The 13,187-nt window shown below is 43.6% G+C and overlaps 1 protein-coding gene across 4 annotated transcripts in view; it reads right to left on the bottom strand.

Moving 5' to 3' along the window:
• Nucleotides 1–9,709, bottom strand: part of LOC134355961 (cortexin domain-containing 1 protein) — a 60,646-nt gene extending 50,937 nt beyond the window's left edge. Inside the window, exons 1-2 of one of the 4 annotated variants that reach the window (XM_063066518.1) lie at nucleotides 8,330–8,346; nucleotides 6,187–6,381 (exon numbers count right to left, since the gene is read on the bottom strand). The gene's annotated coding sequence lies outside the window, so the exon portion shown is untranslated. Of the gene's footprint in view, nucleotides 1–6,186; nucleotides 6,382–8,329; nucleotides 8,453–8,912 lie in introns of those variants that run through there. The other 3 variants (XR_010020234.1, XM_063066517.1, XM_063066515.1) reach the window with 3 other exon arrangements.
• Nucleotides 9,710–13,187: the final 3,478 nt, after the last annotated feature.

Raw genomic sequence — 13,187 nt, 5'->3', positions numbered from 1 at the left:
ATGAGGGGATCTCATTGAAACCCATCGAATATTGAAAGGCCTAGTCCTAGACACAGTGGAAGTGGGGAGGATGTTTCTAATAGCGGGAGAGTCTTGGATCAGAGGCACAGCCTCAGAATAGAAGGACGTCCCTTTAGAACAGAGATGAGGAGGAATTCCTTTAGCCAAAGGGTAGTGAAGTGTAGTGGAATTATTTTGCCACAGACGCTGTGGAGGCCAAGTCACTGGGTATACTTAAAGTGGAGATTGTTAGTTTCTTGATTAGTAAGGGCACCAAAGGCAGACTCAATGGAACGAATGGGCTAATTCTGCTCCTTTCATAGTCTTTAATGCCTTATGACGCAAAGTTCAATGAGAGGGAGGGCCTTGAAAATTGGTTGGTTCAGTAAAGTCGATGGAGTGAACAGATGTAGAATATGCATCCAGATGTGAGGTTATCCACTTGGTTCATAAACGTGAAGACAGATGATTATTTGAATGGCAACAGTCTGGGAAAGAGGCAGCAACAGGCAATCTGCTGGTAGAACCTGACGGGTAAAGCAGCTTCTGTCAGAGGTGCTGAAGGTCTGGGTTGAAACTCTGCATCAAGATAAATCCCTACAAGCCCTGGCGTCCTTGTACATCAGTCATTGAAGTTAAACACACGGGTGCAGCAGGCAATTAGGGCCAGAAATTCTATTCTGGACCTCATATGGAGAGGATTTGACAAGAGGAACAGGGATGTTTTGCTGCATTGTACAGTGCCTTGGTGAGACCACTCCTTGAGAATTGTTTGCAATCTTAGGGTTCTTATCTGAGGAAGGACATCATGCTTGGAGGGAGTTAAGTGAGGGTTCACCAGACTGAATCCTGAGAGACATATGAAGAGAGATGGGCTGCATTCACAAAAGTTTTGAAGAGGAGAGGGGGATCTCCTTCAAACCAACAGAATTCCAACAGTACTGGACAGATTTGATGCAGGAAGGACTTCACCCTTGGGAAAGGTACCCCGAACATGGGGTCACAGATTAAGGATGTAAGGGAAGTCATTTGGGACCAAGACAAGATAAAATATATTCTCTCAAATCAATAAATATATTTAAGAATTTAGATACTGTTACATAATACAGGAAGATGCTGTTTGCCCACCATGTTCATGCTCGCTAACAACTATTCACCCATTTACCAGTACCTGATCCACAGCCTTCAAAGCCTTGGAAATCAAGTATTGGTACAGATACTTCTTAACTGATGTGATAGCCTCAGCCACTCCGACAGTGCGTTCCAGATTGCAGCTATGCTCTGGGTGAAAATCTTCTTCTTCAGATACCTTCTAAACCCTTTATCCTCTACTCAGGAGGCTTAGTTTTAGATGCCTCTGCCAATGGGGAAAAGTTTGCTATCTACCCCATCTATGCCCCTCATCATTTTGTATATTTTACCTTAGCCTCCTCTGCTCCAAGGAAACCAAACCAAGTCTATCGATCTCTCTGAAGCATTCTGAAGTGAACCCATGTGTTCTCCAGTCCCCCAAGATCAACTGCCTTACTAGTCGGACTCCTTAGAGTAGATGCAGTTTAGTCTAACATTCTTTCTATTTGCCTTACACACTTACAATACGTCTGCTTTGCCCACTGAAGTGACATGGTTTTCCTTTTGTAGTTTGACTGTACTTCTCAGCTTTTAATCTGTTTCCCATTTCCTGCCAAATTAGTTTAAACGCTACCCATCAGTGTTAGTAAACCTCTCTGCAAGGATATTATACTTACTGTGGCCCAGATGCAACCTGTCCAGCTTGTGGAAGTCTCACGTTCTCCAGTACCAGTCCCAATAATCTAGAAATCTAAAGCTCTTGCTCCTACGCTATCCCTGTATCCATCAGTCAACTAAACTCTTCTCCTATCTTCCTTTTCTTTCACTCAGTAGCAGATACACCAGAGGACATCATTCTGGATTCATGTTTATCACCTCAGAAGCACCTTGTCATTGCCAAATCTCCCATCACACTTGCCCTTGAACTCTGACTCCTCCCACTCACACAGCCAAACCACCACAATACCATGATCTTGGCTCCGGCTGGTCTCCTCAGTCACTGGAAGGAGAAAATATTCGTCCACATCAAACCCAACCTGGTTCAAGACACGACCAGTTGTTATTCCTGGTCCAACTACCAGATTCTACGAATACCCTAAGCCAGTTTCCATGATAATTACTATCGACTTAGTGACATCTACACACCAAAGTTGAGGTGTAAAATTCTTTTACTCTTTTTTTGAGTAAAATTCACTTCTGAAATGCAACTACAGATTCTGCTTTATGTACTCCAGATCATAACTGATTATGCAGAAAACTCATCTCACTGGAAATTTTGGAAATTATTCCACACCTGTGTCCCTGGTTACTGACATATCTACCAATGGAAGCACTTTCTCCTTCCTTTTTCAGGTAAACCAAAGCACAAAAAATTCCAGTTGGTAAAGTTGATGAAAGCATTGCACTCAGATTTATTTTGAAGACCGGGAGACTTCCTTGATTAAAAGTCACGTGGTTTACAAGACGTGAAATACTGTGCTAACAGAGCTCTCTGAGCAGTAGCAGTACATCCTGTCTGCACCATAGTTGAAGCTGTGGCCATTTGTCTTCTCATGGATTTGCTTCAGTGCGCTAACAGCTGCTCCTCTCTGGCAGAGATGGCACCTGCCTATCATTTATTCCCGGCTCCTGATTGGCTCGTTTGCTAGGGCAGGGAGTTATCTTTCAACTTATTGCCTATTCCAAACCATCTGCGGGTTCTAAAGGGAGGATATGCAAGCTATGGCTATAATTTACTGATTTTCTTTATTCCCCCACCACATTTTGTAAGGTTAAACTGAAGGGGACTCCATTAGAGATTGCATTTCATTCTAATAATTTTTAATTTTCTCTTTTGAAAAAGAGCTAATTCTGAAAAGCTGGAATTTTGAAAAGTCAGAGTGATACACCATGGAAACAGGCCCTTTGACGCACTGAGTCTGCACCATCTATCATACACACTTTCAGACATTACACATTACCATCAACAGCCTCAGATCTACACGAGCATGCCACACAGCTATACACATGAGCACTGGTTGACAGTGGCCAGTAAATCTACACAGCAACACGTCTTTGGGACATGGATAGAAATGGGAGCCCCTGCTGGAAACTTACAAAGGAAGAATCTGCAAACTCCACGCAGAGGTCAGGATTGAACCTGCTTACTGGAGGCCCCACTAGCTGCACCTCTGTGCTGTCCTAATTTATACTGAGAGCTCAACATTCTTATCCTTACATCTAACAACTTCATCTTTTTATTTATTGAGATACAGCATGGAACAGGCCCCTCCGGCTCTTTGGGTTGCGCTGCCTAGCGACTTCCGATTTAACCTCAGCCTAACACAGGACAATTTACAATGACCAATTAACTTTCCAATGAGTACATCTTTGGAATGTGGGAGGAAACCGGAGCAGCAGGAGAAAACCCACGAGGTCACGGGGAGAACGTACAAACTCCTTACAGACAGTGGCAGGAACTGAACTTGGGTCACCGATACCATAAACCATTGCACTAACCACTACACTACCGTGCCGATCAATGGTTTTTTCCCAATTTTTCAACAGAATTCTGCAAAACAGTCATAAACTATCAGCACTTGTTCAGTGCTTAATTTGCTGGTTCAAATCTCTCTGGAGCCTTGGCAACATGATCAAATTTGGTGTTGCATTGTCTGAAGTATTACCTTTTTGATAAAATGTTAGACTACAGAGCTGTTGCATTTTCGGATCTGTGTAGAAGACACCATGACATGGTTCAAATAAGATAATCTGTTGTCATTATGAAAATAGGTTAACCAGTAATATCTTTTACCTATTGCATTGAGACCTTGTATTCAAATTGTCTAATATTTTACCTCTACTATAGCACTAACAATCCTTCACAAACCATTTTCGATCATTCCAAAGATATAAGGAGGTTTGACAGAAATACTTGATTGCGTGCTTCAGATTCACATCATTGATTTCTCCCAAATTGCATTTCAGCTCCATTAGACACAAAATTCTTCAAGACTTTCCAAGACTGAAAGATGACAAATACTGTAAAAACAAATCTCATTTCTTCTCCCCAAGGGCATAATTTTAATCTGAGAAATTCCACAAATAATGATTTGCATTTTTCTGCTGAAACGATCCTCCTTGTTATTAGCTCAAAGTTAAACAATGACAATAAAAATATTTATCGATAGTGCTTACAGTTAACTATACCCCAGTGAAGGACTGCTACTCAAACATCCTTCAACTTTATCCACAAGACCATTCTGAAAAGAATACCAGCGAATTCTAGAAACATTTGACAGGTCAGACAGCATCTTTGCAAAACATATAAATTAAAGCTCCTTTCAAGCCTGCTCCTGTTGACACCTCCTAGCCTGCAGATGCAGGCAACTCCCTTCTCCACCCAGCTAATAGGATTCACTTGTCTCTTGTTTCAGACTCATTACCTGCAGCCTATTTAACCCCAGTTCTCATCCACAGTTCTTGTTCACTCTTTGAACTGGCTGGCCTCAAAACTAGTTGTTCCTAATTGCCTGTGGTGATTAGTTTCTGTTCTTCCACATTGGTTCATAGCCCCTCATGGGTTGTTATATTGCTGTCTAGTATTACAGTTATTGGTTATTGCTGAACTGTCTCTGCTGCTCTGCCTTTGGGTCAAGCCTCCTCAACATTTCCTGACAGTTCCAAAATAATCTGTGAGAACTGGGAACAGTTAGAGATGTAACAAGTTTAGGCAAGTATCAGACCTCTTTGTTTCCTTGGGATGACCAAAAGTTTGTCAATTGTTAAGTATTGGAAGATGAGAATATGGTACAGAAGTGATAATGGTGCTAGGCAGTTGACGAGACACTGTATATTTACAGAAACTATTGAAGAGCTAGAAAGTGGCTAAAGCAAAATTACTAACAGTCCTACTGTCTACCACTTTGTTCCCAACCACCAGTTTCCTCAATGTTCCAAAGTTGTTATACTCGGTGTTGAGTCCAGAAGGCTGTGAAGTGTCAGATTGAGACTAAATTGTTTTCAATTGGGTCCAATGGATGGATGGCATCCGTTAGTCTCGTGAGAGCATGGATCTGTGCCTAGAAAGTCTTGCTTCAGTCTCTGCAGGGTGCAGGCCTGGGCAAGGTTGTATGGAAGACCGGCAGTTGTCCATGCAGCAAGTCTCCCCTCTCCATGCCACCGCTGTTGTCCAAGGGAAGGGCAAGGGCTGATACAGTTTGGCACCGGTGACGTCGCAGGAGTTGCCAGAGTGAGTTTGAAAGCAACGTCGGACTGCCTTAGGGACTCCAGCTCCGGGTTTGTCCTCAGGATTTACTCCCGAAGCCTTTCCCATAAGTGGGCATGGCCGCAAGGCAGCGGAGGTTTGAAATCAGAGTTTTCCCTCTCTTAGATGGACTGCCTTCCCAGACTGATGAACTCCATCTACCCGAAGGGTCCAATGGAGCAGCATACAAAAGTGGCAAAAAACAGACACTTGAGTGGAGGCAGGGCAGGTATTGACTGCTGACTGCTACTCCAGGGCCACTCTTGTGAACTGTTGTGTACTTTCTACATTGAACAAGATATGCCACCTAACCTGTTCAACAAAGATTTTCTGATCATTCCAAATACCCTTCATCCTGGGTTCCACAGTTCGCTGTTACTACAGCACTCCCTCAGAAATCGGAACAAGACAAAGTAAAGAGAATGTGTTTATGGCTGAAATCCTTCAGGGAAGAGAAAGCTTTATAAAACATCCTCAGTCAATTGCCTTCAGCTTGAAATGCAAACTAAAAACCAAGTCAAAGTCGAGTTTATTGCCTTATGTACAAGTACAATGGAAAAACTTAGTTGTAGTAGCATCACAGGCACGGACAGTCATATGATGCTAATGATGGATACTGCTGCAAAACTGCTTTCTGAATTTTGGAATTGAGTTGTGTAATTCTGTTTATATTGCATTGGAAGTTTAATGTTTAATTATGTTAAGTTTAGAATACCGTGTTTGTAGTGTACCATGTTGAGCTACTTCTCCTGGCATTTATACCACATGCCTATGGAAAAAAAACTTAAAATTCTGCTTGTCACCCTAAGAAGAGTCTTAGCTCCATTGGAAAAAGTATAGGTTCTGATATCATCCTGTGTTTCACTCACCTTGTGAGAATTTGCAGGAACTAGATGCTGCACATCTGCATGAAAGAGAGCTATGTCCATCATTTGATGAAAGAGAGCTATGTCCATTATTTGATGATGGGCCAAGTAGCAGCAGGAGGATCCCCTCATTTCATTTTGACCTTGTGGCTCATAGGCATTGACTTAAAAGTATGTCTGAGGCTTCCGAGATATCTTCTATAAAAATGCCAATAAATTTAAATATGTTAATGACTGGATCCCAGAGAAAGTGAGGTAATTGAAAAGTTATCAAGACAGGGAGGGAGATCACAAAGAACCCCAACCTTTGGTGTGCTTATCAGAAACAAAACATTTGGAATATGAAGTGCAAGGCAACTACTGAATGCAAGGAGCAGGAGAGGTATTGCTCAGAATTGTTCTGAGTGGTATATGTGATTTCCTGGGGATCAGGTACTCCCGATTTAACTTTCTTCTAGTTTCTTAACATATTAGATTATCTTGATTTAGGGTTTATGAAAAGATTCTTTATTCTTTTACCTTAACAGAGTTAACCTTAAAAAGAGGTTGTGCAATATTTGAGCCTTCTGCAATATTCTCCCTGGATCAGAACCAATGGTCTACTTTGGTGAGCAGAAAGTTTAGATATATTTGTAACATAGCACACAAGATCAAATCACACATTTAAGGGGAAGCTAGGTAAGTACAGGAGGGAAAAATGAACAGAAGGTATGGTGAAAGGGTTGGATGGGGAATGATGGGGACGCTCCCTGTGGAGCATGAATTCTGGTATAGACAAGCTCCGCTCATATCATTTCTGTGCCGGACAGTCAATGTCACTCTGTATCAGGAACTTGTCTAAAACAGAAGCACAGTATTAAAGGAATAGTATTTATAGAAGTAAAATAGTAATACCAGACATAAAGCAGAATGGGGTAGAAAAAATAAATAGAAGTAATACTGAGAAGGGAGACTAAAAAAAAATCGAACGAAAGGAGTTGAAAACATTTGGAAGACACGAAATGGAACCAGCAATTAAATTATTTTGGTCAATCGAAATGGAAATCAGCTCCGATTTCAAAACTGGGGACAGAATCCCGCCGTTTTGACCTCCCTCTCCACCGCTCCCCTTCCTCTTTTTCTCCGAAGTTACTTTTGTTAAGGCAAAGGAGCAGAGTCTTTTCCTAAATAATGACAATCCAATGTGGCAACAATCTAGAAGAAAGTAAAATCAAGTTTACACGATCACCCGTAAATGACACGAAACAAAATTCCACCCAACGAACGGTTGTGTTCGGTGTATCTCCTGCTCCCAGGGTCAGCAGTTGCCTGGCACTTCATATTCCAAATGTTCCTTCCAGCTACAACTTGCGGTTTACTCAACTGTTCCGCCACAGTTAAGTTTTGAGACTGTTAACAAGATGCACCTCCTCTGCTGGTGAAGGCGCCGGGGTTGCTGGTACCGATGACAACGGAGGGCGGACTATTATTGAAGATCCCACCACCGCCCCGCTTCCACCCTGCATTAAGGGTTAAAGTGATCCTGTCCGGTACTGCTTGTACTCACCGCACCCGGACGAATAAATACTGAATCTCAGGCTTGGGGAGGCATATTAATTGGTAAGACAATGTCAGCCGTGGGGGTGGGGGGAATAAATCTTCAATAAATTACATATGAGCCGCCCCAGCTACTGAATGGGAAAAAGTTATATTTAGTTTATACGGAGGGGGTTATGCAGATGTTTCAGTAGGGAGGGTGACATTTCTTCTTCACTCGTAAATAGATCCAATATTACTCTTGAGAATCTTTCCCATCTAAAGATCAAGAATAGGCAAGTCTCCAGCTGACATTTTACAAATAGGCAGAGGCCGGGGCTTTTTTAAAGAACTTAATTTCAAGTTTAATGTCTAAGCTATAACCATTCAGCCGAGAGATGGCAGCTTTACTTCTATGGGACAAATAATATATTTAATATATGGCGGATTCATCACTGGGACCGCCCTAGTATAAAAGGCTTTGAAGAAGTTAGAGTTAAGACGACCAAACTTTCAGTTTTTGCTTAATGCAGTTGTCCCGAGAAGCTTCCCAAACTCTAAAGATTCGCCTATTTTAGAAGACGGGTATGGGTCTAATATAGAAAACATTCAAAGAGTCCCGGGGTCTCACCTTGTCCAGTAGCGTTTCCAGGGGTGCGTACAGCTTTACTGAAAATCTAGGATCCCTCGCCCATTTCTTTCCTGCCGTTCGGCACATCAGCGTCAGTCATTTGCATTCGCCGCTCAATAAAATGTGCTCAGTACTGAAGAGGCCAGTCACCGGGTAATACGTGCTGTGTATAACCGAGCCCATTCTGCCTGCTTTGACAGCAGACTTCTCCTGCCTAATATTCTGACCCTACCTACTTGTAATCTCTCACACGTCCGAGACATTTAAAAAACTGAACCACTCTCCGCTTCCCTCAAATATGAGCCAGGGATATCCTATCGATTATTGGTGACTCGGCACAGGTTGAAACAAACTAGCTTCATGCTAGCTGGCTCCGCTGCTTTTACTGTCTAAAGATTACTCCTACAGAGCTAAACTATTTAGACAACTTTCCAACTATATAATTACATCTACTCGGAAGCAGTCGGGGTGACATAAAACAAAGCTGATGGTGAATGCTAACAATAATTTCATGTTTAGAATCGTATTTCCCTGTCACTATCCCCATTCAGGAATAAAATTAGAGAAAAAAAACACGACTGACCTATCTGCCTAAAGTTTGCGACTGGAAACATCAGACTTTATCCTGTGCGTCGTGAACAAGGCGTCGCCTGGCCGCAAGCGGTTCGCCCAGCATTAATTGCTCTTCAAGCCGCACTCCGCAGAGATGCTAATTCCAATGGATGCAGCCGGCTTGGAGTAACACCTTCACTAGCTCATTCAACTTGTTCGCAAGCTAGCTGGCTGGGCGGAAGCTCCCGGCTGCAGTGTGACCGCCACTTACTGCATTGACTGCTCGGTGCACTCCGCAGCGTCCGGCCCGTCCCGCGCCACATACTCGGCTGGGCTTGCAGCCTCAGCGCCAGCGGCTCCACACCGGCCCGCTCATGGCTCCTGTATCTGCCGGGTAAGCACTCGGGGAGATTGTACCGGTGAACCAGCTCCAGGTCAGGAGAGCATGCCGACTGTTCCTACGTTACAACAGCAGCCTGCGTACGAAGGGCATCAGGAACAGGCTGTCAGTTCGTTTTTAACCAAAGTAAAAAAAAATAGGCGAGTGCTGGTCCGATAAGCGTTGAGTGATGTGCAATTTCCTTGGATGTCCAGATGAATAAAATAATCTTCACCGAAGCCAACATCCAGCTAGCAGGCAGGCGCCTTAAGCGCGGCTCAAGGCCATTCCTGCAGCCAGACTTTTCCCCTGAGTACCGAATAGGTCCTTTGAGTCACGAATATCATTTGGATTACTGAAGCAAAAAAAATCTCTTGCTTCACCCTCCGGCTGGTCGCAATAATTCGCTCCCCTTGCGAAGAGAGGGGTTGTTTTTCTACATAGGAGGACGAAGCCTCATCTACAGGGAATGCGGGGTCCAGCCCCTGCGTGAAGGGAGTACAGGCGTTACTCCCGAGCCGGCAGCGAGGCCCTCTCAAGAATTAAGTGCAGGAACACAGACAGGACAAGTCACATAGTTTGATCATTTCCTGAGTAGATCGGACAAAACATCCCGAGTCAGCCCAGTTCACTGAGTAACCCCTTTGCCTCAAAGTCGGAAGGATCTGGCCCCACCTGGAACCTAGTCGGCCCTCAGCGTCGAACCGAGGGCTGCACTCGCTGCGCGGTGTTCCTGTGGGAGAGGGCGTCTCTGTCTCTCACCCAGGTGCATTTGAAAGGTCCGGTGCCGCTGTTGTGAAGAAAAACGGGGAAATGGTTCAGCATCCTGACCATTATTAATCACAGCCCGTATTTTAAAAGATATTTAGTTATTAGAACTTGGTGTAAATTCGATTTATCTTCATCAATGTCCTCCTGTTCTGAAACATCTAAGAGAGTGGGTCAGACAGCTAATGGCCACATACAAAGGCCCACCAACAATATGCCCTGCGGTACAATACGGCTCTCTGACAGTAAAGGTCCATCTTAGAACCGGTAGAATGTAAAACGCTTCCCATAAATTGGGAGCCACCTCCCAGTAGAGATGAAAGTGGCAGGCTCAGGTAAAACAAGCAGATTAAATTGCCTATGCTAACAATCCCTATTTAAGTTACTTTCAACCTTAGTGCCTCAACAAAGGCTGGCATTAATGATGATGAATGCTAACAATAAATTTACGCTAAGAATCCCATTTCCTGACACTGTCCGGATTTTATAATACAACCATGGGCAAATGAAACTAATTTAGACTAACATTTGGTCAGCATGGATTAGATGGGCCAAAGGGCCCATTTCTACACTGAATGGCTCGATGACTCTAAATAGGTCAGACCCGGTACTGTCTACCAGGCAGCGATGATCCATGTTCTTCTGTAGGCACTGAGACTTGAATTACTGACAGCGGGCACTTCAAGGTCTTGGAGGGATACCAGCAAAGCTGCTCTTGCATAATCCACTGGCAGCCTCAGTGTCCTCCCCAACGACTGCATCGGACCCTAGTTATATTCAGTAAGGTCTCATGGGCAGGCCGAGCTTTTCAGATGCCCAACGCCTGACTATGAAAACAGGCACCATATTCTTAAATCCTCCTTGCCAAAAAAGTGCAACATCCCTAACCAACAGTAAAGAGGGAGCATTTGGCATGACATTGCTAACCAGGTCAGAAACACACAGAACACAGACCACATCTCAAACTAACAATCTAACCCATCACTTTCCTCCTTCCCATCTGTGGCAGAGTCTATGGGTCTCACCTCTTGTGACCTTTGAGAACATCTCAAAATACTTTACATCAAATTGAGTACTTTAAATGTTTGAGACAATCACTTGTTGAATTGCCTTCTGTCTAGATCAACAGGTTCTCAAACTTCTTATGCCATGAGCCATACCATTAAGCAAGGCATCCGTGGACCCCGGGTTGGGCACCCCTGGTCTTGATCCTGATCTTGAACCCACAGAATGCAGTGAAAGCAAGTCAAACATGATCCCAGAGGACATCCTAAGGAGACAATGAAGTACTTAATCAGTAATCTACTTTAAGATATCCTAGAGGTCTTGGAAGGTGCTACACAAAGGTAGGATTTTATGTTTTCCCACATGATTTGTAACACTCCAAGAAGTCATGTATTTTTCCAAAGGAACAACCTGTGCTTAGGTATTCACATGGGTGTTCAGTCTGATCTCAGTCTGATCTGGCCAGACAATAACTACAGTATATAGACAAAAGAAAAAATACAATTGCCATTAATCTAGCTCAATGGGACCTTTCCTTTTTTCACTTCTCATCCTCTGACACAGTGGGATAATCTCAATCTCTTGATAATTATCTAATAGGCAGATGCTAAGGGAGAGGAAAATATGATACACTTCATGCTGTTCACCAGAGAAGACATTTATATATATATAAAGGTTTCCTTCTTTTCATTAATTAGATTGAAGACCAGATTGGGAATAGAGTCCAGATTTGGCTCCTTATGCACTGGGTTTTTAAGAGGTTCAGATGAGAACTATAAGAATGATTCCTCGTTAAACTGGATATGCTTGGTCCATTTATTTAGAGCAACATAGGGGCTCTAAAATTAGGAAAATATTGCATAATGTGTAATTGATAAAAGTTTATCAGACTGACAGATTAGGGAGGACCCGCAGAAATAAATTCAGCCTCACAAGGGGAGGAACAGATAGGTGCTGCATTTCCTGAAGAAACTCTAAGCCTCCAAAGTACATGATGGATGGAGTGGATGGATGTTGGCCATTCTCAGCCTGCCTCAAAAATGAACTAGATCAGATCTTCACCAAATCATTTCATATACTGACTGCACTAGCTTCGACAGCCTCAAGAGATCCAAGAGGAACTTACCATAGTTCTGTTCCTTCTTTTTGGTCCCACTTCCATAACACTCAAGGAGGTGTATGGCTGTGAAGCTGGAAAGTGTCATGTGAGGAAGTTCCAGCAACAATACTTCTCAATCATCATTTTCTTGGGTTCCTGTCTTTGTCATGCAGGCACCTCCCATTCTCCACCCAGCTAACAGGATTCACCTGCAGCTCAATCCAGACTCATCACCTGCAGCCTGTTTAACCCCAGTTCTCAGCCACAGTCCCTGTTCACTCATTGAACCAACCGGCATCAACCAGTTGCTCCTCGTTGCCAGTAGTATTTAGTTGTTGTTCTCTCTTGGTTTGTGGCCCCTCATAGCTTGTTATTTTGCTGTCTAATATTAAAGTTATTGGTTACTGCTGAATCATCTCAACTACTCTGCTTTTGGATCATGCCTTCTCTACATTTCCAGACAGGATGAGTGAACCATCGATTGACCCAACAAAATATGCCTGCCCCAAGGAAGTACTCCCCCAACATGAGCACACAATCCAGAAGCAGCAGGAAACCATTGAACATTTTCACCCAACTTTCTGCCTCAGTGCAGCAACTCTGTGACAGTTATCCTTCTCCCCCTAAGCCTTGGATTCCTGAGCCCAAACACTTTTGTGGATCTCCAACCCGATGCCACAACTTCCTGTCCCAGCGGGCCTTAAACTTCGAGCTCCTCTTCTCTCTGTATTCTACAGACTGGACCAAAATGTTTTCCTCGTCTCTCTTGACTGGGTAAGCTCTAACTATTGGGCCACCATTACCTGGGACACCACTGGCAGCAGTAATGAGGATTTCAGCAAGGAGATGCACCCAGTTTTCATCCATCTGGGAAGGGGGAGGGAAGCTGTGGATCTGATAACTTCACCTGTACCAAAGCAGCTGGATTAAACCATGGAATTCAGGACCCTCATGGTGGAGTATGGCCCATTACCATTACAGCTTCTCAGAGTTTTTGAAAGACAAATGTCTATCCGGGAAATGCCCACCAAACTCAAAAGCCTCATCACCGTGGC

Source organism: Mobula hypostoma, chromosome 13, assembly GCF_963921235.1.
Source record: "Mobula hypostoma chromosome 13, sMobHyp1.1, whole genome shotgun sequence".
In the NCBI taxonomy this organism is placed as follows: domain Eukaryota; kingdom Metazoa; phylum Chordata; class Chondrichthyes; order Myliobatiformes; family Myliobatidae; genus Mobula; species Mobula hypostoma.
The sequence above is the reverse complement of the archived record's forward strand: the minus strand, read 5'-3'. Positions and strand labels throughout refer to the sequence as shown.